The following is a 23,693-nucleotide window of genomic DNA, read 5'->3' as shown; positions in this document are numbered from 1 at the left end:
GTTCACTTCTTGTCCTTATGCAAGCAGTTACTTGGTTTGGCATTGATTGACAGAGTTATTGGAGTCCTCCTCAAGGATAGTGTGCCAAATTCTGTTCAATTGGCGCCTTAGATCGCCAAAATTACGAGCTCACTCATGGGCTCTGCCCATAATATTCCAAACGTTCTCGACTGGGGAGAGATCCGCTGATCTTGCTGGCCAAGGTAGGGTTCAGCAAGTACGACGACAAGCGGTAGAGACTCTCGCCGTGTGCGAGCAGGCGTCACCACGCTGAAATGTAAGCCCAGGAAGGACAACAAAACGGGGCGTAGAATGTCGTTGACGTACCGCTGCAAGGGTTTTGTTGAAATCTTAAGCTTCGTTATTTTCTTCATAGTGCAATAGGAATTTACGTTTTAAATGTTTGTATGACAATAACCATCCAAACAAATGCACATCATGTAAAGAAAAATACATTTTTGACACCACTACATAGTCAATACAAACAGCTTATTCCGTGTTTCATTTTTTAACCGACAGATCGGCGTTAGAAACCAGATGGCAGTTATAAGAGTCGAGGGACATGAAAGGGAAGCAGTGGTTGGGAAGGGAGTAAGACAGGGTTGTAGCCTCTCCCCGATGTTATTCAATCTGTATATTGAGCAAGCAGTAAAGGAAACAAAAGAAAAATTCGGAGCAGGTATTAAAATCCATGGAGAAGAAATAAAAACTTTGAGGTTCGCCGATGACATTGTAATTCTGTCAGAGACAGCAAAGGACTTGGAAGAGCAGTTGAATGGAATGGACAGTGTCTTGAAAGGAGGATATAAGATGAACATCAACAAAAGCAAAACGAGGATAATGGAATGTAGTCGAATTAAGTCGGGTGATGCTGAGGGTATTAGATTACGAAATGAGACACTTAAAGTAGTAAAGGAGTTTTGCTATTTGGGGAGCAAAATAACTGATGATGGTCGAAGTAGAGAGGATATAAAATGTAGACTGGCAATGGCAAGGAAAGCGTTTCTGAAGAAGAGAAATTTGTTAACATCGAGTATAGATTTAAGTGTCAGGAAGTCGTTTCTGAAAGTATTTGTATGGAGTGTAGCCATGTATGGAAGTGAAACATGGACGATAAATAGTTTGGACAAGAAGAGAATAGAAGCTTTCGAAATGTGGTGCTACAGAAGAATGCTGAAGATTAGATGGGTAGATCACATAACTAATGAGGAAGTATTGAATAGGATTGGGGAGAAGAGACGTTTGTGGCACAACTTGACCAGAAGAAGGGATCGGTTGGTAGGACATGTTCTGAGGCATCTGTGGATCACCAATTTAGTATTGGAGGGTAGCGTGGAGGGTAAAAATCGTAGAGGGAGACCAAGAGATGAATACACTAAGCAGATTCAGAAGGATGTAGGTTGCAGTAGGTACTGGGAGATGAAGCAGCTTGCACAGGATAGAGTAGCGTGGAGAGCTGCATCAAACCAGTCTCAGGACTGAAGACCACAACAACAACAGGTCGGCGTTTTCAAATGTTTAAATGTTATAACAGATAAATAAATATAATTAGAAAAAAGACTGATTCAAAGAAAAATTGAGAACAAATGGAAAATTGTTAAGGCTTTCGTGGCCACTTGTTGACAAACTGCCCATTGGCTTCTCTCTCGGGTTCTTCGGCCGACGTCCGTCTGATGATTTTATTGAAGTGCCACTGAAGTGCCAGCCAGCGAGTCTCTGGAGCACATCGGTTCCGTTTTCCCGCTAGACATCACAAAGCTCTTTCATGCATATCTCACCACGAGCTATTTCACGTGTAATGATAATTTCTACGGCAGCTGGATGGCGTCGCCATGCGTAGTCCTCTTAGTCCAGTGGAGGCCAATTTCTTCATGGAACATTTCGAAGCACAGGCACTGGACTTGGCAACTTGTGAACCTAAGGTGTGGTACAGATACGTCGATGATGCTTTCCTTGTGTGGAGCCATGGTGAAGAACATCTCGGTGACTTCCTAAGACACTTTAACAGCCTCCATTTCAACATAAAATTTACCTTGGAAGTAGAAAAGGAGAAAAAACTACCATTTCTAAATGTGCTGGTCACAAAGGATGGCGAAAACATGGGACACAGCATGCATCGAAAACCGACACACACGGACCGATAGCTGCACAGTTTATCAAACCATCACCCGAGCCACAAAAGAGGCATGATTAATATGCTCGTAGCGCGAGCAGAACGAATACGTGAGGCGCAGCACCTCAGACGCGATATGCAACACCTGGAACACTCGGCGAATTGTCAGATCAGCCTTTCCGCCATACATTCTCAAAGTGACCGACAGAGTCGCCCATATATTGCGCAAACACTGCGTAAAGACGATTTTCAAACCGACAAAGAAGATCCAAGAGTGTCTTAGATCGGCAAAAGAGAAAAGGGACCCACTTGCAATGTCGGGAATATACCGCATACCATGTGCATGCGGAAAAGTTTATGTCGGAATGACTGGACGATCAATCAACACCAGGATCAAAGGACATAAGCGAAATTGTAGGTTGGAGCAGGTGGAAATACGGTCGTGGCAGAGCACGCACTTGTGAGACCGACCACGTAGTAATATTCCCCGACACCGAAGTTCTGGCTGTAGAGAAGCACTATCACACCCGCTTGTTCAGAGAAGCTATAGAAATACAAAAACACGGAAATACCTTCAACAAGAAAGAGGAAAGCCTTAAGGTAAACGGATCCTGGGTTCCCGTGCTGCAGCGTACGACCGTCGCAGGTAGCAAGAGGAGACCCGCACCGGAAATGAACGCGGAGAAGCCCTCGGGCGTTGGCGCGCCAGGTACATATAGCCTGCGGCCCCAAACTCGGCTCCAGTTCACCACCAGCAATGGAGGGTGAAGCTTTGACAATGCCCGTCCGTGCTGGCGAAACGTCAGTAGAATCATCAGACGAACGTCGGCCGAAGAACCCGAGACAGAAGCCAATAGGCAGTCTAACAAATGGAAAAGTTCATACGGTGATTAAAACGTGGTAAAGGAATATAAATTTAAACCAATCAGTTGAATAAGAATTATGATCAATGTCATTTCGATAAAATTTTAAAAACAGTTGTAATGCACCTTACAAGATTCGAAGCCATAACTATCTGCATGTGAGGACATTAGCCTGCGCACTACCCTACGAACCAGCTTCTACAACAAATCTTTTTTATAGTTATTGAGCGTCACGCAGAATTCCGAAATTATTTCGAATACTCGCAAACGAGGGCCGACCAGGGCGAATGCCTGCAGTGTGTGATACTTGGGCCTTAACCTACATCACTGTACAGATGGTTTAAAAGTTTGTCCCACAACTGGAGACCTCTAATTGTTAGACTGTATAACAGTTATTTATTTACTAACTGAGAAGGCCCACTTTGACAGGTCTTTTTTCCATTTGTATTCTGAATTAGGAAGAAGCGTGCAGTTAATCATCTCATTTATATAGCATCCATCTTATCCAAAATATAGTCTTATAAATCGCAATTGGTTTTTGCATTCGGGTGCAAAGATGAAGAAGTTTTGTGGTTGTCTAGCACATGAACACGCTAAGAATGATTGCCCGTTCGAGAAACACTATTCATTCAAATTCATTCCACAACGATGGAGTGTTAGCCCGTGAAATGCAACGGTCGCATGGCATTATCAGTCGGAGATCCCGCCCGGGGTTGCTCGGCCGCCTCCACTTGGCGTCACTTACGGCGTCTTGCTCGTCTATGAAGTCCCTGTTCGTAATTGATAGTGATACTGCACCCTAACCTTATTGCTAAATGAAGCCTTTTAATTTTTTGGTTATATTGTCCGTAGTTACTTCAAAACTCATGAGAGTATTTTTGTCCCCTCATTACAGCTACAAGAAATTGCGTATTTTTCTCTCCAGACACGTTTCGCTTTATTGAAGTAAAGTATCTTCAGTGGTCTGTAATTAAACATATTTACAGTTTTATTTGTTTTCTGAATCGAAAATGTTTGTTAACAAATTGGTTGTTTTTACTTACGGTAATTTCTGCTTGGTTTTCCGCCTACATCAGGAAATGCCGTCTGCTAGCACCTCCTTTCTTCGTTAGGCGCTGATAGTTGTGGTCTAATTTTAAGCTGCTTTGCAGAACTATGCATTTTTTACGTTTAACGCAGCACATTTCCCTGCATCACTGTTCACTGTTTATTTGTGTACTTCTTATTCTTAGTGTGTATTGTGTTTTGTAGTGTTGCCAACATTGCCACTAACACAATACACCCTTGAGAGTATACAAATAAACAGTGAACAATGGTGTACGAAACTGTGCTGTGTCACACGTAAGAAATGTACAGTTCTGCAACGCAGCATAAAATTAGACCATTTACAATGCCTAGTCCGCTGCTCGTAGTCTCGCGTAGCGTTCACGCTTCCCGAGCACGGGGTTCCGGGTTCGATTCCCGACGGGGTCAGGGGTTTTCCCTGCCTCGAGATGACTGAGTGTTGTTGTGTCGTCTTCATCATCATCATCATTCATCCCCCATTACGGTCGGAGAAAGGCAATGGTAAACCACCTCCACTAGGAGACCTTGCCTAGTACGGCGGTGCAGGTATCCCGCATCATTCCACTACGCTCTGTCACGGAGTATGGGACTTCATCATGATCATCATAAGTGCCTAAAGAGAAAAGAAATCAAAGACATACTAGCAGATGGCATTTCCTGATGTAGGCGGAAAACCAAGCAAAAATTACCGTAAGTCAGACCCAGAGCTAGGAGTTTAATGAAGAGGGGCAAGCTTAAATTTGCCGCCCCTTCTTTCACCCCCCCCCCCCTCATAAAAATCAAAAAATTTAGAGCAATTTGGGTAATATATTTCGAAGTAAATGTCAGTACCTGACAACATTAATTTATTTTATTAAATGAATTAAGGTCAAAGAAAACACAAACATTTTTAAAATATATAAGAATATACTATAAATCTCATACAATAATCAATTTAAAACTTCGCTTTCTGAGCTTTTTTGGCTACAAACCCGTTTATGGTATCATCATACTTTATGGAAGCAGCTCGTTTGTGCTCTATGGACATTATACTGAGATTTGTTAATCTTAGTTGAGCAGTCACGCTACTCAAACGATTTGTAATTAGTTTCAGCCTGCTGAAACTTCTTTCTCCAGAGGAAACAGAGCAGAAACTGGTATGCTGAGGAATATTCATAAGGCTGTAGTAACGTTGGGATACCTCTCTACCATTTATTTTTATAAATCAAACTTAATTTGGATGATGTAGTGTCATTTTGCAAGTCCCTCTCTATTACCAGGGCATGGAGTTTGAAACTTCCAATTTCAAAAATAAATTCTTCCTTGTTTAGGTATCAAACAGTTCTGCTGCTTTGGCCTTTAAGTCCTCCACTTTTATTTCTTGAATTTGGACACCACACAGAAAACTAGATTTTGCACTGATGTTCTCCAGTGCAGTAAACCAGTTACTCAGCTCCATTATCACTCTGTCAGTTATTTCTAACAGGGACATTCTGAACAAATCTTCCTGTGAATGTTTGCATGCAAAGCACATTAGTCTTTTTTTCTTTCTTCTGATCCTTTTTTCTGAGAATGCCGTTGATACCTCATTATCTTCTGCTAGCACTTTGGCCTGAGATACAGCTTCAGAGTTACAAGGGTCTCTGGAAGTTTTCAGAAAGTTCAAAAGGCCTCGAATGTTTCAAACAGCTTTATCAATTGTAATGTCTTCTCTTTGCAGAAACTGATTAGCTTGATCTGTTTTTTTCAGTATTGCATACCAGAAACAAGTTAAGGCAATAAATTTGGGTTTTCTCATATTTTTGTTTCTGGTGTTGAGAATTTATAAGTTTCAATTTCTTCCAGAGTCTTTACAACTTTATGAAAATGCTTATAAACTGCTTCAATTGCCACTACTCTTGCAGACCACTCGGGTTTTATGTTGTGGGTACATGCTTTTGTAAGATTTCCCATCCTGATGTGGAACCCACAAAGAACAGATACAAACGGTGAACCCTTTCAAAAAACGTCTGGGCTTCAGCAGATGTGTAGGCTGCATGTGCTCCTACTAAATTTAAAAAAGTCAACAAAACTTTCCACTACCCCTGATACATTTGCCTTGACATAGCGAACTACTTGAGCCATCTGCTCATTGTGGCTGATATCTGGAGTGCACTCAAACATCAATGAAAAGTATGTAGCATCTAAACTATCTTTAATTATGTCTTGTCTTATTTTATCGGCAATCAGGTCAAGGAACTCACCTCGTATATGTTTGAAAAAATAGCTAATCTGCCCTTTCTTGTGGCGTTCAATATGCAGACGAAGGGGGACGCTATAGTGTGATATAAGATCAATGGCATTTAGAAATTTCCCAATCTGTGGATCACCAAAATCACCAACTTCTTTTGTTCCTCTAAACGGACTTCCTTACTTTGCTAGAAAAACGACTGCATCAACAACACAGTGCAAACACCGCTCTCCAGTGAGATTCCTCTTTTTTTATCTGCTCTTGCAGCTCCCTATCAATGCCTCCGCTTCCGAGTGCAGACTCTAGAGCCTTCCAAGAGCAAAAACAAAATTTATGGTTTGGTGAATTTTCATGGGCAGGCAATTTTTCACTAAGCTTTTTCCAATTAAAAATCCCTCATTCTTCAGCAAAGAATAATTTTGCCTCAGAATCTGAGCCTAAGTGACAAGATAATCTGCAGGGAATACAATATAAGCCGTTTTTTCTCTCACTATAACCTAGCCAAGATGTTTTAACTTTTGTCCCATTTTTAACTGCTTTAGAAACCAATCTTTACTTCAATTGCGACCTTCTCTATATCTCTCACTGATGTCAAGTTCACGTTCGTTTTCTGCTCTCATTGTTATAATGCTACATCTTTCGGAGTCAGAAAACCTCTTCGGCCATGTACCAGGATCGTTAAAATCAAAATGAAACTCACAAGTTTCATCCTTTTGCTGAACACTAGCTGATGTTCCAGAAAGTAGTGTATCACGTATTCCTCACAGTGTCCTCTATTACCTTAACACTCGGGCCATCTTTGGTTTCACCTGAAATTAAAATATATATAATCCATACTGAAATTGAGAGATTTACTGTCTTTGAGTAATTTGTTTACGTTCTTCTCTGTTGTGGTAGTGTTACAGTAACTGTAAGTGATTGATCCCTGAGTCAATCCATATGAAGTGGTCCAGTGAAGATTACTTGACCATTTTTAAATATTTGTATTTTTTTATGTGATTAACCTATAATTGTGAAGTTCAAAACAACTTAAAAAAATTTCCTTGCACTGTTACTGAATGGCGGCCATTTTTATTTTTAAGTGCAAGACGATTTTCCAATTTGGAGACGTTAGCGATAATTTGAAGATCTCTGATTGAGATTAAGTTACAACGTTGCAATTGGTATGCTTGTTTTTAGAAAAGTCTCCTTTACACCCATTGTCCATGACACAAAATACCCTAAATTAAATTTATATTATACAGGGTGTTACAAAAAGATACGGCCAAACTTTCAGGAAACATTCCTCACACACAAATAAAGAAAAGATGTTATGTGGACATGTGTCCGGAAACGCTTAATTTCCATGTTAGAGCTCATTTTAGTTTCGTCAGTATGTACTGTACTTCCTCGATTCACCGCCAATTGGCCCAATTGAAGGAAGGTAATGTTGACTTCGGTGCTTGTGTTGATATGCGACTCATTGCTCTACAGTACTAGCGTCAAGCACGTCAGTACGTAGCATCAACAGGTTAATGTTCATCACGAACGTGGTTTTGCAGTCAGTGCAATGTTTACAAATGCGGAGTTGGCAGATGCCCATTCGATGTATGGATTAGCACGGGGCAATAGCCGTGGCGCGGTACGTTTGTATCGAGACAGATTTCCAGAACGAAGATGTCCCGACAGGAAGACGTTCGAAGCAATTGATCGGCGTCTTAGGGGGCACGGGACATTCCAACCTATGACTCACGACTGGGGAAGACCTAGAACGACGAGGACACCTGCAATGGACGAGGCAATTCTTCGTGCAGTTGACGATAACCCTAATGTCAGCGTCAGAGAAGTCGCTGCTGTACAAGGTAACGTTGACCACGTCACTGTATGGAGAGTGCTACGGGAGAACCAGTTGTTTCCGTACCATGTACAGCGTGTGCAGGCACTATCAGCAGCTGACTGACCTCCACGGGTACACTTTTGCGAATGGTTCATCCAACAATGTGTCAATCCTCATTTCAGTGCAAATCTTCTCTTTACGGATGAGGCATCATTCCAACGTAATCAAATTGTAAATTTTCACAATCAACATGTGTGGGCTGACGAGAATCCGCACGTCAATCAACACAGATTTTCTGTGAAGGTGAACGTTCGGGCAGGCATTGTTGGTGATGTCTTGATTGGGCCCCATGTTCTTCCACCTACGCTCAATGGAGCACGTTATCATGATTTCATACGGGATACTCTACCTGTGCTGCTAGAACATGCGCCTTTACAAGTACGACACAACATGTGGTTCATGCACGATGGAGCTCCTGCACATTTCAGTCGAAGTTTTCGTACGCTTCTCAACAACATATTCGGTGACCGATGGATTGGTAGAGGTGGACCAATTCCATGGCCTCCACGCTCTCCTGACCTCAACCCTCTTGACTTTCATTTATGGGGGCATTTGAAAGCTCTTGTCTACGCAACCCCGGTACCAAATGTAGAGACTCTTCGTGCTCGTATTGTGAACGGCTGTGATACAATACGCCAATCTCCAGGGCTGCATCAGCGCATCAGGGATTCCATGCGACGGAGGGTGGATGCATGTATCCTTGCTAACAGAGGACATTTTGAACATTTCCTGTAACAAAGTGTTTGAAGTCACGCTGGTACGTTCTGTTGCTGTGTGTTTCCATTCCATGATTAATGTGATTTGAAGAGAAGTAAGTTCAGGAGTAGTATCACTCACCTTCTCACATATCCCATCCACAACGCACATACTTTGCATTTTGTACTATACATCTGTGATAGTAAAAGTAACACGCATGCATCACACACGTTTAAGTATCTCTTGAAAATGCCTTTTTGTTTGTTTCCGAAATAAACTAAAAATTGCCGGCCGCGGTGGTCTAGCGGTTCTAGGCGCGCAGTCCGGAACCGCGCGGCTGCTACGGTCGCAGGTTCGAATCCTGCCTCGGGCATGGATGTGTGTGATGTCCTTAGGTTAGTTAGGTTTAAGTAGTTCTAAGTTCTAGGGGACTGATGACCACAGATGTTAAGTCCCATAGTGCTCAGAGCCATTTTTGAAACTAAAAATTGCTTCACTCTTCATTTCCCAAAAAGAAACGTACTAACTGACGACACAACATCAACTACATAATGGCTACACTGCTGTAGGGCGTACGCTGCGTTATAATTATTAATAGTGACAGTGCTCAGACAGAAAACATTGGCAGCCCAAAGTCTTCTAATTTCTGCCAGTTAAGAAGTAAGAATTCCAGCAATCAAATTATTTAAAAACAGTATGAATATTGCACACAATTTAATTGGCTTGATTTTTGATGAGGGTGTTGGGTGTTTGTGACGCAAGCGTCTCAAGGGAGCGGAGTGGTGCAGAGGAAGCATGTTGCGTAACAAGCGTAAATTTTCAACATAGATAGTTCACATTCTTTTCTAACAAGGAAATGTGGGTAGCTCTCGCGTTGTATTGACAATGACTTCATTATTCTATGAAAAAAGATTGTTAGAAATAAGCAGTACCAAGTGTCTCATTAACTTATTACTTCCTGATACGATAAAACACCTGCAAAAACTAAATGTAACTTATATCACGTCATTTTAAAAATGAAAGAGGTCAAGGGAATCTACTTTTTTAAATATTAGATATGCGCTAATGTTGACGATGGTGGGAGGAGGGGAGCATGGTAATAGCTAATATCTCATTGCACGCCGGTCAAAGGTCTCACAAATGTTGGAAACTACTGTTCTCGAACATTCGGAAGCATTCGTTAAAATTCGAGATGTTCTTAAAAGCTCGAAAACTATATAGTACAGACTCCAATTTTTTACCTTGAAAAATAGACAGAAAGAGACAGAAAATGTGCTGGTGACCACAACGATGTGATGGTAATTACTTCAAGGACTCAAATTCACAACCACAGCAGTTAACACAGCACAACAATTTACTTTTCATAAGGTGGAAAAATCATCAGATTCTTCAAAATGGGGAGATATCAAGAAAGGGGGCCCACAACGTTCAGTCTTTGGTCCTTTATTATTCTTAATATGTATTAATTACTTGCCACTCTATATTCATGAACATGCAAAGCTAGTTCTTTTTGCTGATGATACAAGTACAGTAATCAGTCTGGCTGGTACCCCATCGCTGTCCGGAGCATCTCCTGACATTTATTTGCTGATCATCGGGTCTCGGTTCGAAGTGAGGCTCGTCACAGAAAACAGTTCCACTCGAGTCTATGAGATTCCAGCCCGATGGCGTGTCTGGGAACGCCCTTGACTGTTACTTGCCGTACTGACCCGTAACCACAGGTGATGTCTGGGGTGCCATTCACAAACTTTGATTGTCACTTTTAATTTCCTCATTTACCTTTATAAACAACACAAGAAACAAGTCAGTGCCTTCTTATTCCCCACGACACCACGTCTTGTCAGTCCATTCCTCGGTCTTAACAGTGTAGAAAAAAAATCATCAAAGAAAGTAATCGTGTCACAATTAAATGATGCCTGAAAGTTTCCAGCACTTTTTCTCACATAACAGGAGATCCCAGTATTCCCCATTAGAGACTACGGAATGGTCAGTGAAATTTTTAAATTGGAAGTGAGAACAGACTGTGAACCAGCAAGTCGTCATATTTTGTAGCTCCTTTTAATGCACTTATAGTTTCTGTTTTGGTTGGCAGGAGAGCCAACACCGGGTTACTAGAGGAGGCCGAAAGGCACGCGTTTTAGCTCACGCAGGCTGGCGTGAGGTCTGGAACAGGACAAGGAAATTAGAATTTAGAAAAAAGGACGTAGCTGGTGGAATACTTAACTTTAATCCGTTAATGAAGAACGTCGGTCTTGACGGTGCATGATTCACAATATCAATAGTAACTGATAATGGCGCCTTGCTAGGTCGTAGCAAATGACGTAGCTGAAGGCTATGCTAAACTATAGTCTCGGCAAATGAGAGCGTATTTTGTCAGTGAACCCTCGCTAGCAAAGTCGGTTGTACAACTGGGGCGAGTGCTAGGAAGTCTCTCTAGACCTGCCGTGTGGCGGCGCTCGGTCTGCAATCACTGATAGTGGCGACACGCGGGTCCGACGTATACTAACGGACCGCGGCCGATTTAAAGGCTACCACCTAGCAAGTGTGGTGTCTGGCGGTGACACCACAGGTTCTTCTTCACACGTGTACGCAGATGTGTTGAATTTAATCCAGAATTTTACCGCACAGCCTGGTGACAGGGAAACTTACGTCATTACTTCTCCTACACTTGCTAGCCAAAAACTGTCGCTTAAAGTTTCTCCCACGGAATCAGCATTCGGGTCTGACGATGCGACTATTATACTGCCATTACGTGGGTGTGATAAGAGAAATTAGTGTGCTTTAAGGGGTACGCAGATCGTCGCTTTCCCTCGTTCAGAACGCGAATGAAATGTGAAACAAAATTGCTCCGGTTTCAGTTTCTAGTGACTTGCTCGGTATATGATAATGCAAATGTATTGGTCTGGTGCCTAAGCTCGTAGTGTTTTTCCAAAAGTTTAATAAACGCAACAGATAAACATAACACAGACTTCAGTTCCAATAATATATTCACCTTCATTATTTACAGCAGTCTGGCAACCTTGGACTAACTTTTCGATTCCGCGACTGTAGAAATCATGTGGTTTCGAGGTAAAAAAATCGTCGGACCATGTTGAGAGTGTGTTTGCATCCGAAAGGAAGTTCCTTGAAACTTGTTCGATAGAGAGTGGAAAAGATGATAAACTGAGGGCGCAAAATTAGGTGAATGAGTTGGTTGCGGAATGACTCCCCAATCCAACTCCTGTATAGTGTTCTTTATTTTATTTTATTTTATTTTTCAATCTAGCAGAATGCGGGCAGGCGTTATCGTGGAGTACCATTACTTCACGCAGTCTTCCTGGTCGTTGTTCCTGGACTGCGTCAGCAAGACGTCTCAGATATTGACAGTAAATGTCACCCGTGATAGTTCCACTTCGGGGAAGCACTCTATCACTGTTCTACCACATGCACAGCATTTTCTGTTGCGGACGCTCGCAGGTCATTGTACGGGAAGTTGCTGCTTTCTTCAGTTAAAACTTCATGGCTGAGAAGCTGTGGGAACTGCAGAGGACATCGAAAGTAAAATGGCTCCTGCAATTTCATACACTGACCACGGACTCTGAGCCCAGAAGTTTTATATGAAGAAGACGACAGCCGTAAAAGCCTACATTGTATGATTAGTTGCTGCTTTGTTTGGGCTCAGCCATTCCTTTCTTTTCCTTATGTTAGAATAAAGACACCATTTCTCGTCTCCAGTAACGATACGTGATAGGAACTGAGGGCGTAGGTCACGAGTCAATTGATGACGAACAAGCAAAGATGCACATATGCCCACCCACAGATTTTTGTGATTTTGGCTTAGAGTATGCGGTACCCATACACCCGATTCTTGAACCTTCCCCATTGCATACAACTGTCGCACGATCGCGGAATGATCAGATTTCTTCTCGTTTGCCAGTTCTCGAGTACATTGATATGGATCATTGTGGATTTATGCGTTTAAATGACCTTCATCAGACCCTGAAGGTCTTCCTGAACGTGGAGAGTCACTAATGTCAAGACTATCCTCCTTAAAACGACGAAACCGTTTTCTTCACGTGCTCTGTCCAGTGGCATTATCCCCACACAGAGCGTAAATGTTTCTGTGAGCCTCCGCTGCTATCACCCCTTTATTGATATCAGACAGAAGAATATATCGGAAATTTTACGATTTATCCACTTGGCACTCCATTTTCTAGCGTCCACAGTTCCACTCACTATCTTCAAATGACAGAACGAGAATATGTAAACTCAAGTAACAACAGTGAACTAAAAATAAGAAATGACAGTTGATAAATAAACCCAAGAGTCGATAAATAAATGAACACGCAAAGTAAAAACGCTACGAACTTATGCACCAACCTAGCAGCTGAATCAGGAGGTGCATATAACACCACGGAAGTGGGTGAAGCACGGCGGCCACGTATCGAATCCACCAATAAATATCAGAACTGGAAAAACTGAATTTTGTCGATTACAGCTCCATGTACAACGAACAGAAAACAAGTTTTTGGATAAACCTTTAGTATATTTTGTCGTGGAATCCGAATCTACCATAAAAATGGTGGGGTTTCCATTTTAAAATAAAAAGTTGACCCTGTCATAGGACGTTTGAGGGGTGAAGAGGTGGCCAGTTATAGTACATACACATTTCTCCGTTGAAAACACTAACTTTTTATCTGGAACATTTTTTTCGTACTGTGCTTATTTTTCGTGATATTTAGCTGTTCCAAGTTAAAACAAACACATAATATCTCAGAGGCTTGTAGTCCGACCGCACACACGATCATAGCTGATAGCACCTGACGAAGGCGACTACGTAAGTCATGGCACTGTTGTGCTCAAAACTGGAATCGACGATTCGGCTGTATAAACGAGAAACATTTCATGTGACATCTTCTTTAAGCTGTTCCTCGCAGCTTTTATAAAAGAATCATTCGTATAAACCACCAAATGGCTGCTATTCCACTTTATTACGCTGCAACTAGACTCCACTATCACGTCAGATAAAATGGTATTTATATCAGCGGAAAAATGCATCTATCAGACCACAGAAAATGTGAATATGTTCCTGTTTATTTAAAAGACTGACTGAAAAGTGGGGTACCAACAGTCTCATTCTGTCTTTCTCAAAAATTTTGACATGCGAACCTCCCCTAACAGTAATTCATTCACACCCACTCCCAGTTGCCTTTCTCACTCACTCATTCAGCCCAAATCATTATCATTATCTCTCTCTCTCTCTCTCTCTCTCTCTCTCTCTCTCTCTCTCTCTCTCTCTCTCCCATTGTCTCCTGCGTCACAGCCACAGTCCTCTTTAGTCTCCTCTCTCTGACACTGTCTCCCTCTTGCTCTCTCTTACTGCTAGTAGCTCATTCCTTCCCTTCTGCTGCTGCTATCTCACTATCACTATCTCTCCCTTCTTCGTTGTCGCTGGCATATACTCTGCCTTTAATTATCACTTGCTCTCACCATATCCCACCTTCTCTTTCTGTTTACTCCTCCCCTCTTGGCGCCGTCTTCTTCACTCTTTTCTCAGCACCGTTCTATCACTGTCAATTATTTAACTACAGAATGTATATACAGCCACTTCGTTTGCGGAAAATTTTGTCAATTGACCACTGTTTCGATTGCACTAGGGTAATCTTCATCAGAATAAAAAGTTACATGGAATGCACGTAATCACACCATGATTTAAAACGTCTGAGCTAAAGTGCTGTCGTCAAACAGAAATGTCATAGGAATAAAAACTAAAATGTAAAAGTATAGCATAATTGTCAACCAGATTAAAATTCTCGTTGGAATATTATAACAACCGCAAGGTCGCTTAGCGCCAAGAGCGGAATAATACAGCCGCTACGACCGGGGCACTACAGTACTGTATTGTAACGTCAGACTAAACGTTTGGTCTGACGTTACAGTACAGTACTGTAGTGCCCCGGTCGTTCTGAGTGCAAAATGACATCAAAGAGAGAGAAGGTGGCAGTGTCCACGGGGAAAATGTTCGATGGACTATAAGGAATCGATGAGATAGAATTTTGAAAAAGATGCTGTTAAATTTGCAGCAAGAATCTCAGTTGCAGCAGACTAGAAGAATAATCAGAAGTAAATAGAAGAATTTTGTTTCAAAATGATGATTCTGGATAACGAAATTATCGCGGTTTGTTCAGCTGCAGGCAATGACGATAGTGATGATGCATTTTCCGACTAAATAGGGCTCATCATGAAGGCATTATTACACACACAGAGGCAACATCGCCATCTGGACGAAATAATGGTTTCTTTGGAATGCCAAACGGAAATAACTCAAACTGGACTAATGCTGGTGAAATGACTGAGTAATCATGTTGTACATAAACGACATACTAATATGGCTCACGGAATGCTTACTGAATGTTTCAGTGTATAAAATTCACTGCGCTTTTACGTGTATCTCATCAAAGTAGTTGGCGTGTTCTCGTGAAAATAAATTTAACGTGTATGTTTATAGCATGTAAGCCACGTCTAATTCTTCTTCTTTTTTCGTGTAGGTCAACTAATGACCACGATATTCACTTATTGTTTTTGGAGTTGGTGTTGAAGTTCGAATAGTAACTGCTCATCCACTGGCTGCATTGTTTCTTCCTATTGTCCGTCCAGAGGACGACTGTCTTCCTTTTTGGTGGTTTGTCCTGGAACGTCAGTTGCTTAAGCTTTCTCCTGAGAGATATCCGTTCTTTAAGGTTTCTTTCTATATCTTCCAGTTCCTGCAAGCCTTTTATTACCTGCAGTATGCGAGAAGCTGAGTGATGAACCTGCTTCGTTGTGTCTGTAGACGTGTCCCTAAGAGGCTAGACGTCTCTTCAAATCGGCGGTCGTGATTTTCTCTCAGTGGTTGTAGATCTCCTGGTTTGGTCGTCTTTTAAGATTCGTTACCTTCCTTATCTGCTCCTAGTATCTTCCTCCTTATCTTTCTCTCCTGGATTTGAAGTTAGTCTGTGGAACCCTTCTTGTTGAGTGCTAGGCACTTTGAATTATACAGGGCTACAGAGTGGATGACTGTCTGGTAGGGCTTCATTTTTGTGTTATGGGACAGACAGTTTATGTTATAGGCGTTCTTGTTCAGTTGGTCCGGCAGCTTCAGCTTGTTTACTCGAGTTGATAATGACCTGATAATGATATCTTTCAGAAAGATTGAGTTCCAGTCATTATACCAGGTATTTAAGCCTCTTGGTTTCGTTTTGATTTTTCCATGCTCCAGGTGCAGAGTGCAAGGATAATTACTAACATTCGTGATGTATTGTGTTTCTTTAAGCGACACATGTAGGCCTACCTTTGCTGCTTCTCGTCTGAGAACATTGAGCTGATTCATTGATGTTTTATCGTATTAGACGGAAGTGCCAGGTCGTCGGAAAATGCCAGGCAATCGGCATTGAGGCCACTGCACTTGTGCGCCGGAGATACCATTTGGAAGTCCCTGTCTAGCTAAGTCCTTTCGCCACTCTCTTATTACTTTTTCGATAATACAGATTTCATAGAATACCACTTTGTCACATAAACAAGATTCCATTGTATATACTAGTAACTGAGTGCTCGACATTGCCCAAGTTTGTATTTATTCCAATCCTCTATTAGTCCATCCTCGTCTTTCCCCTCTCCCTGCCCATCTCCTCCTCCCCTCCTCTGTGTCCATTTTCTCCTTCCCCTGTTTGTGTCCATCTGCACCTACCAGCTCTGTCCATCTGCACCATCCCCCTTTGTTTATCTTCTCCCTCACCCTTTCTTGGTCCACCTCTGTCCATCTCATCCCTCCTCCCCTCTCTGCTCCTCTTCTCCTCCCTGTCTCTGTGTCCATCTCCTCCTACCCCCTATCTGTGTCCGTCTTCTCGTTCCAACTTTCTGTCTCTCCATCTCCTCCTCTCTTCTTCTCACTCGCTCACCCCAACAAGAGGACGCTGGTTTTCCTCCGCAATATTTCTTCGTGAGTAGTAACCAATAGATATACCAAGTTTGGTTGAAATCAATCCAGGGATTTAGGAAGAGCTTTTTTCTAGTGGCTTTGCCCACGTACACACGTCACACATATACTGCACGTATTTAACGTATTTCACACATATTTGTTCACCTATTTCTCCTATATCTCCAGCGAATTTCGACCTGCAGTTTCGTTCCACGCAGCTCAATTTTCATGACGTCATAGCTCCTGAACTTTGCGTTGTACAATCATATGCTTTTGCAGGTACAATCAGTGATATTTGAGGATACTGTCTGCGAAATCTGTTGCGAATAGACTAAGATATAATGAATTAAACTGTCATGCATGATGTTGAAGTTTTTCAAGCATCTCAGTGTTTATGACGTCATATCTCCTGAACTGTGTGTCGTATAATGACTTAAATTTGCAGGTACATTCAGCGGTGTAAATAAATACTGTCTACAAAATGTGTTGCAAATAGATATCGTAGCAAAGAAGTAATACATTGAAAGTTCATGGCTGATGTGGCAGTTTTGCTGCATGAACAGCGAAAGTGTGAGCGAAAAACTTTTATTTTCCGTTCATAATTTTGAGTGTGTATGTGTGATGGGGGTGGGTCAACGAGGAAGACTCTTGAAGCTCTGATATTATGTGTAAAGTTGGTTGTAGCTAGACACATAAGACATTCCAATTCGGAAATCGTTAGGAAATTCAATATTCCGAGGTGCAGAGCGTCAGGAGTGTGGCGAGAATACCAAATTTCAAGCACTGCCTCTCGCCACAGACAACGTAGCGGCCAACGACCTCCACTTAACGACCAAGGGCAGCGGAATTTGCGCAGAGTTGCCAGTAGTCTCAGAAATCAATGTGAGACGTACGAAGAACGTATGTGTTAATGGGCTATGGTAGAGGACAACCGACGAGAGTGCCTTTGCTAACAGTACGACATCGCCTGCAGCACCTCTACTGGGCTCGTGATCTAATCGGTTGGACCGTAGACGACTGGAAAACCTTTGCCTGGTCAGATGAGTCCCGATTTGAGTTGGCAAGAGCTGAAAGCTCATGATAGAGTTCGAGTGTGGCGCAAACCCCTGGAGCCATGGGCCCAACTTGTCAACAAGGCACTGTGCAAGCTAGTCGTGGCTCCATAATAGTATGGACTGTGTTTACATGGAATAGGCTGGGTCCCATGGCCCAACTGAAGCAATGGTTGACTGTAAATGGATATTTTACGCTACTTGGAGACCATTTGCAGCGAAATAACGATGTAATTTTTATTGATGACAGTGAGCAATGTCATGGGGCTAAAATTGCCAATTGTTTGCGATTTATTTGAAGAACGTTCCGGACATTTCGACCGAATGATTTGACCACCTAGACCGCCCGACATGAACCCCATCGGACATTTATGGAGCATAGTCGAGAGGTCAGTTCGTGCAGAAAATCCTGCACCGTCAACACCTTCGCAATTATGGACAGCCGGCCGGAGTGGCCGAGCGGTTCTAGGCGCTACAGTCTGGAACCGCGCGACCGCTACGGTCGCAGGTTCGAATGGATGTGTGTAATGTCCTTATGTTAGTTTAAGTAGTTCTAAGTTCTAGGGGCTGATGACCTCAGAAGTTAAGTCCCATAGTGCTCAGAGCCGCTTGAACCAGTTACGGACAGCTATAGAGGCAGCATAGCTCAGTATTTCTGCACGGGACTTCCAACGACTTGTTGAGTCCATGCCATGTCGAGCTGCTGCAGTACGCCGGTCAAAAGGAGGTCCGACATGATATTAAGAGATATCCCATGACTTTTGTTTATGTAAGAACGAGATTTCTTGTAGTTCAGTCTAGCCCAGTCTAGCTTATCTAGTAACTAATTTGCTCTCATTGTCGCGAAAGGGCAATGGAAATGCAAATTGGAAGACGGATTAACGATGTGCAGCGTATCAGGAGAAGTGGAGCGCGGCAGTAATGTATTTTCCCTCCGGCACCTCGGAGGGGTGCAAATCTCCTCGGTTTTCCCGCCGCGTCGCTCCAGCGTGGCATTACATGGGCAGGCGAGATCAGGGCCGCGCCCCTCACGCCTCGCCTCCCCGCTCCCAAATCCCGCATTCTTATTTTCCGTCACCGGTGCGCCCCACACAATCTGCCACGTCGAACCCTAATTCCCTCTCGGCGCTGCCACCCCCGCCCCCCCCCCTCCCTGCCCCCGCAGCGCGTGTTAAGGGCTCACAGGCACCAGGCGGCCTCCCGTGCGCACGCCGCGGCTTCCGGCCGAGTTACGTGGAGCGGGCGCCGGATTTAATTCCGGCCCCATTATGTCGCGACAAACGCCGTCGGCCGTCCCCCGCTCGTTACCGCTGATCGATATCGGCTGACTTGTTTTCACCTCGCCTCGGTTCGACCCCCCGCCGAGCCTTTTGTTCGCCCTGTGACTACGATTACATTCACCGGATCCCTCTGACTGCCTGGGGGCGCAGGGGCGGCAGTAGACCCCGGCTCCGCAGCCTTTAATCTCCTCCTACGCGCTTCTCTTTTCACTGGCGCTACCGTAGGAGCTCTATATGGGTCACCCGTCGTCAGCAAAAAAAGGCAATCCTCAGCGCACATCGAGCTCCGTCATGCGACTTAAATTGTGAATCGGTGATACGAAAGATTAATTACTCCAGAGATTGGGTTGGTATTGTGAAACGCGAGGCCTTCGAGACTCTTTGTTGGAAACTGATTTCTCTTATTCGTTTCCTCCAGAATTTTTAATTAGCACATATCATGAAATTCATATTCCCAACACCCAGCTCATGCCAATCCTCCGCCCTCCTCCTAGTTTAGCTCGATGTCCACGTCATTCGCAGCTTTTACGATCAGCAGACAGCGACTTGCGTCGTGTGGTCTAGTCCAGCTGTAAGTGGGGATATAAAACGGAAAGATCGCATAGATTCAATCATAAGTAAATAATTTGTCATACATCAGTTCATTGGTATGATACTGGGAAAATGAAGCCACTCTACATGGAGAATCTGATTTTAGCCATTCCTGGCATGTGATAATATTGAAATGTTCTCGGGTATTCGCCCGCGTGGAGCCGGCAACTTGATTAAATATGCGAGAAATTTCAAAATATACTGCCAGAAAAATATAGTACATCCTTTTAGAGGTTTCCAATTAAACGTTGGCAATTAAAATGTACAGCGAATAATTCTACCCCTTAATGAAATGGCAGCAAGATATGGGAAGGAACACCAGGTGCACTCAGTGCGTATGCCTGGAGGAACCATTCAGCGTGTTAAAGAGGCTATTCTGGCAGCTATGGGCGGAACAGGCTGCAGCTAGCTACATATTGTGCGTGGTGCAGGTTGGAACAAACGCAGCCTGTCGTCTGCCTCTGAGGTCGTAATTGGACCATTCCAGTGACTGCTAGAGAATTCCATTCTCGCAGCATCTTCCCCAGAATTTACCGTGGCCCCCTAGTTCTCAGTCGGGTGGAAGTATTGAACCAGAGATTTTGAAGGTTCTGTAACAAGCTAGGCTGCGACTTCTATGGCTTGGCCCATAGGGTTGAGAACTGTAGGGTTACGTATCATAGGCAATTCTCCATCCATCCCAGCTAACGATAACTGTAGGGGACCCGGATTTGTCAATATAAGAGCCAAAGAATGGCCCCTACAGGCGAGAGTATTAAAATCCTGCCGAAGCAGTAGCAAAAAACTGCCAGAGTATGAAGTGTTCCTAAAAGGCATTGAATCCCACATAAAACTAGCCACAGGTAGTTGGTTAACATCTGGAACTGACAGCAGTGACAGTTTAAAGGAAAATCTAAGTGTATACAGAAAGGACAAGCTGACAGTAAATGGAGGTGGCCTCGTTGTCGCAGTAGACAAGAAACTCAAATCTACCGAGACAGAAATTGAAACTGCGTGAGACATTGTTTGGACAAGACTCAGCATCAACGCTGGTCATAAACTTATAATCGGATCCTTCTGTCGGCCACCATACTCACCTCCTGACATAACCGAAAACATCAGAGAAAATCCAAGTCCACTAGTACAATCAGAGAAGACTTTATCCAATAATAAATTTAGTAGATTACAGTTTTAGAACTGATGGGCATGGCAAGATGCCCTGAGATCTAATACTAAAAGCGTTCTCTGAAAACTATCTGGAACAGATAGTTCAGAATGCCGCTCATGACGGAGATATATTGGATCTAAGAGCAACAAATAGATTTGACCTCTTCAGGGACGTCCACATTGAAAATAATATCAGTGACCATGACGTGCACGTAACAACAATGATTAACAAAGTACAAACGGCAGCTACAACAGATAGAAGGATTTACACGTTCAGCAAACTAAATAATGAAGCAGTAGAGTCAGAGCTCAGTAGGGAACTAGAAATATTTAGCTCTGGATAGGCACTTCTAGAAGAACAGTGGCTCAGATTTAATAGAACAGTTAACTTCGCACTTGATAGATATGTAGATGTGTACCTAGTAGAATAATGCGTAATGGAAAGGACCCACCACTGGAAACAATTTTCTAAGGGAATAGAGACTGCTGTGTAGCAGATGTAAAATAAAGCACACGCCCATAGATAACAAGACGCCAAAAGAAACGCATTGACTATCAAGAGCGCAGTGCGTGAAATCTTCAACGACTACCACAGAAAAATATTATCGAAGAATCTCTCACAAAACCCAAAGACATTCTGGTCATACTTGAAGGCAGTTAGTGGTACCAAAGTTAGTGTCCAGACACTCATGGACAGAACGGGAACTGATACTGAGCTTATTAAAGCAAAAGCTGAACTCTTTTCCAAATGTTATTTACAAAAGAAAATCCTGGAGTATTGCTCAGTTTAATTCTAGCACCACTGTAAAGACGAATGATGCAGATATTAGTGTCAGTGATGCTGAGAAACAGTTGAGACTGCTAGAGTTGAACAAAGCCTCAAAGCCCGATGAGATCGGTACCAGACTCCACGCCGTATTTGCGGCTGAATTAACTCCTCTTTTAATCGTAATCTAACGTAAACATCTTGAACAAAAAAACTTAACCCAATATTTCGAGGAAAGCCCTCTACATACCCGTCTACAAGATGGACAGGAAAATGACGCAAAACACCATCCAATATTCTGGACGTACATCAGTTGTAGAATCATAGAACATATTGTGAGCTCAAACGTAATGAGGTAACTGGAACATAATGAGCTCTTCCATGACAGCCAGCATGAATTCCAAAAAGAAAAACTGAGTGAAACCGAAGTCGCATTTTTCTCAGATGACATACTGAAAGCAGTGGTTCTAGTCAGTCAGTATTCCTCGATTTCCGAAAACCACTTAACTCAGTACCGTATCCACGCTCATTATCAAAAACACGTCCGAATGGGCTATCAAGCTTAATGTGTGAATGGATTGAGGACATTTTAGTAGGGAAGATGCAGCAAGCTACCTTGAACGGAGAGTCATCGACAGATGTAGAAGTTACTTCAGGTGCTCCCGAAGGATGTGTGTTGGGACTCTTGCTGTTCTAATTGTATATTAATGATCCTGTGGGTAATATTAATGGTAATCTCAGAATTTTTGCAGTTGATGCAGTTGTATACAGGGTGGTTCATTGATTGCTACCGTGCCAAATATCTTACGAAATAAGCGTCAAACGAAAAAACTACAAAGAACGAAACTCGTCTAGCTTGAAGGGGGACACTAGATGGCGCTATGGTTGGCCCGCTAGATGACACTGCCATAGGTCAAATGGATATCAACTGCGTTTTTTTCAGTAGGAACCCCCATATTTCATGACATATTCGTGTAGTACGTAAAGAAATACGAATGTTTTAGTGGGACGACCTGTTTCGCTTTGTGATAGATGGCGCTATAATAGTCACAAACATATGGCTCGCAATTTTAGACGAACAGTAGGTAACAGGTAGGTTTTTTAAATTAAAATACAGAACGTAGGTACGTTTGAACATTTTATCTCGGTTGTTCGAATGTGATACATGTACCTTAGTGAACTTATCATTTCTGAGAACGTATGCTGTTACAGCGTGATTACCTGTAAATACCATATTAATGCGATAAATGCTCAAAATGATGTCCGTCAACCTCAATGCATTTGGCAATACGTGTAACGACATTCCTCTCAACAGCGAGTAGTTATCCTTCCGTAATGTTCGAACTTGCATTGACAAAGCGCTGACGCATGTTATCAGGCGCTGTCGGTGGATTACGATAGCAAATATCCTTCAACTTTCCCCACAGAAAGAAATCCGGGGACGTCAGATCCGGTGAACGTGCGACCAATCCACCTGTCATGGAATATGCTATTCAATACCGCTTCAACCGCACGCGAGCTATGTGCCGGACATCCATCATGTTGGAAGTACATCGCCATTCTGTCATGCAGTGAAACATCTTCTAGTGAAATCGGTAGAACATTACGTAGGAAATCAGCATTGCACCATTTAGATTGACATCGATAAAATGGGGGCCAGTTATCGTTCCTCCCATAATGCCGCACCGTACGTTAAACCGCCAAGGTCGCTGATGTTCCACTTGTCGCAGCCATAGTGGATTTTCCGTAACCCAATAGTGCATATTATGCCGGTTTACGCAACCGCTGTTGGCGAATGACGCTTCGTCGCTAAATAGAACGCGTGAAAAAAATCTGTCATCGTCCCGTAATTTCCCTTGTGCCCAGTGTCAGAACTGTACACGACGTTCAGAGTCGTCGCCATGCATAGAAATGTGCAGAGAAATGTGCTACGGGTGCAATCGATGTTGATGTAGCATTCTCAACACCGACGTTTTTGAGGTTCCAGATTCTCACACAATTTGTCTGCTACTGATGTGCGGATTAGTCGCGACAACAGCTAAAACACCTACTTGGGCATCATCATTTGTTGCAGGTCGTGGTTGACGTTTCACATGTGGC

Source organism: Schistocerca cancellata, chromosome 6, assembly GCF_023864275.1.
Source record: "Schistocerca cancellata isolate TAMUIC-IGC-003103 chromosome 6, iqSchCanc2.1, whole genome shotgun sequence".
NCBI classification, from domain to species: domain Eukaryota; kingdom Metazoa; phylum Arthropoda; class Insecta; order Orthoptera; family Acrididae; genus Schistocerca; species Schistocerca cancellata.
This window is presented reverse-complemented; position numbering follows the sequence as displayed.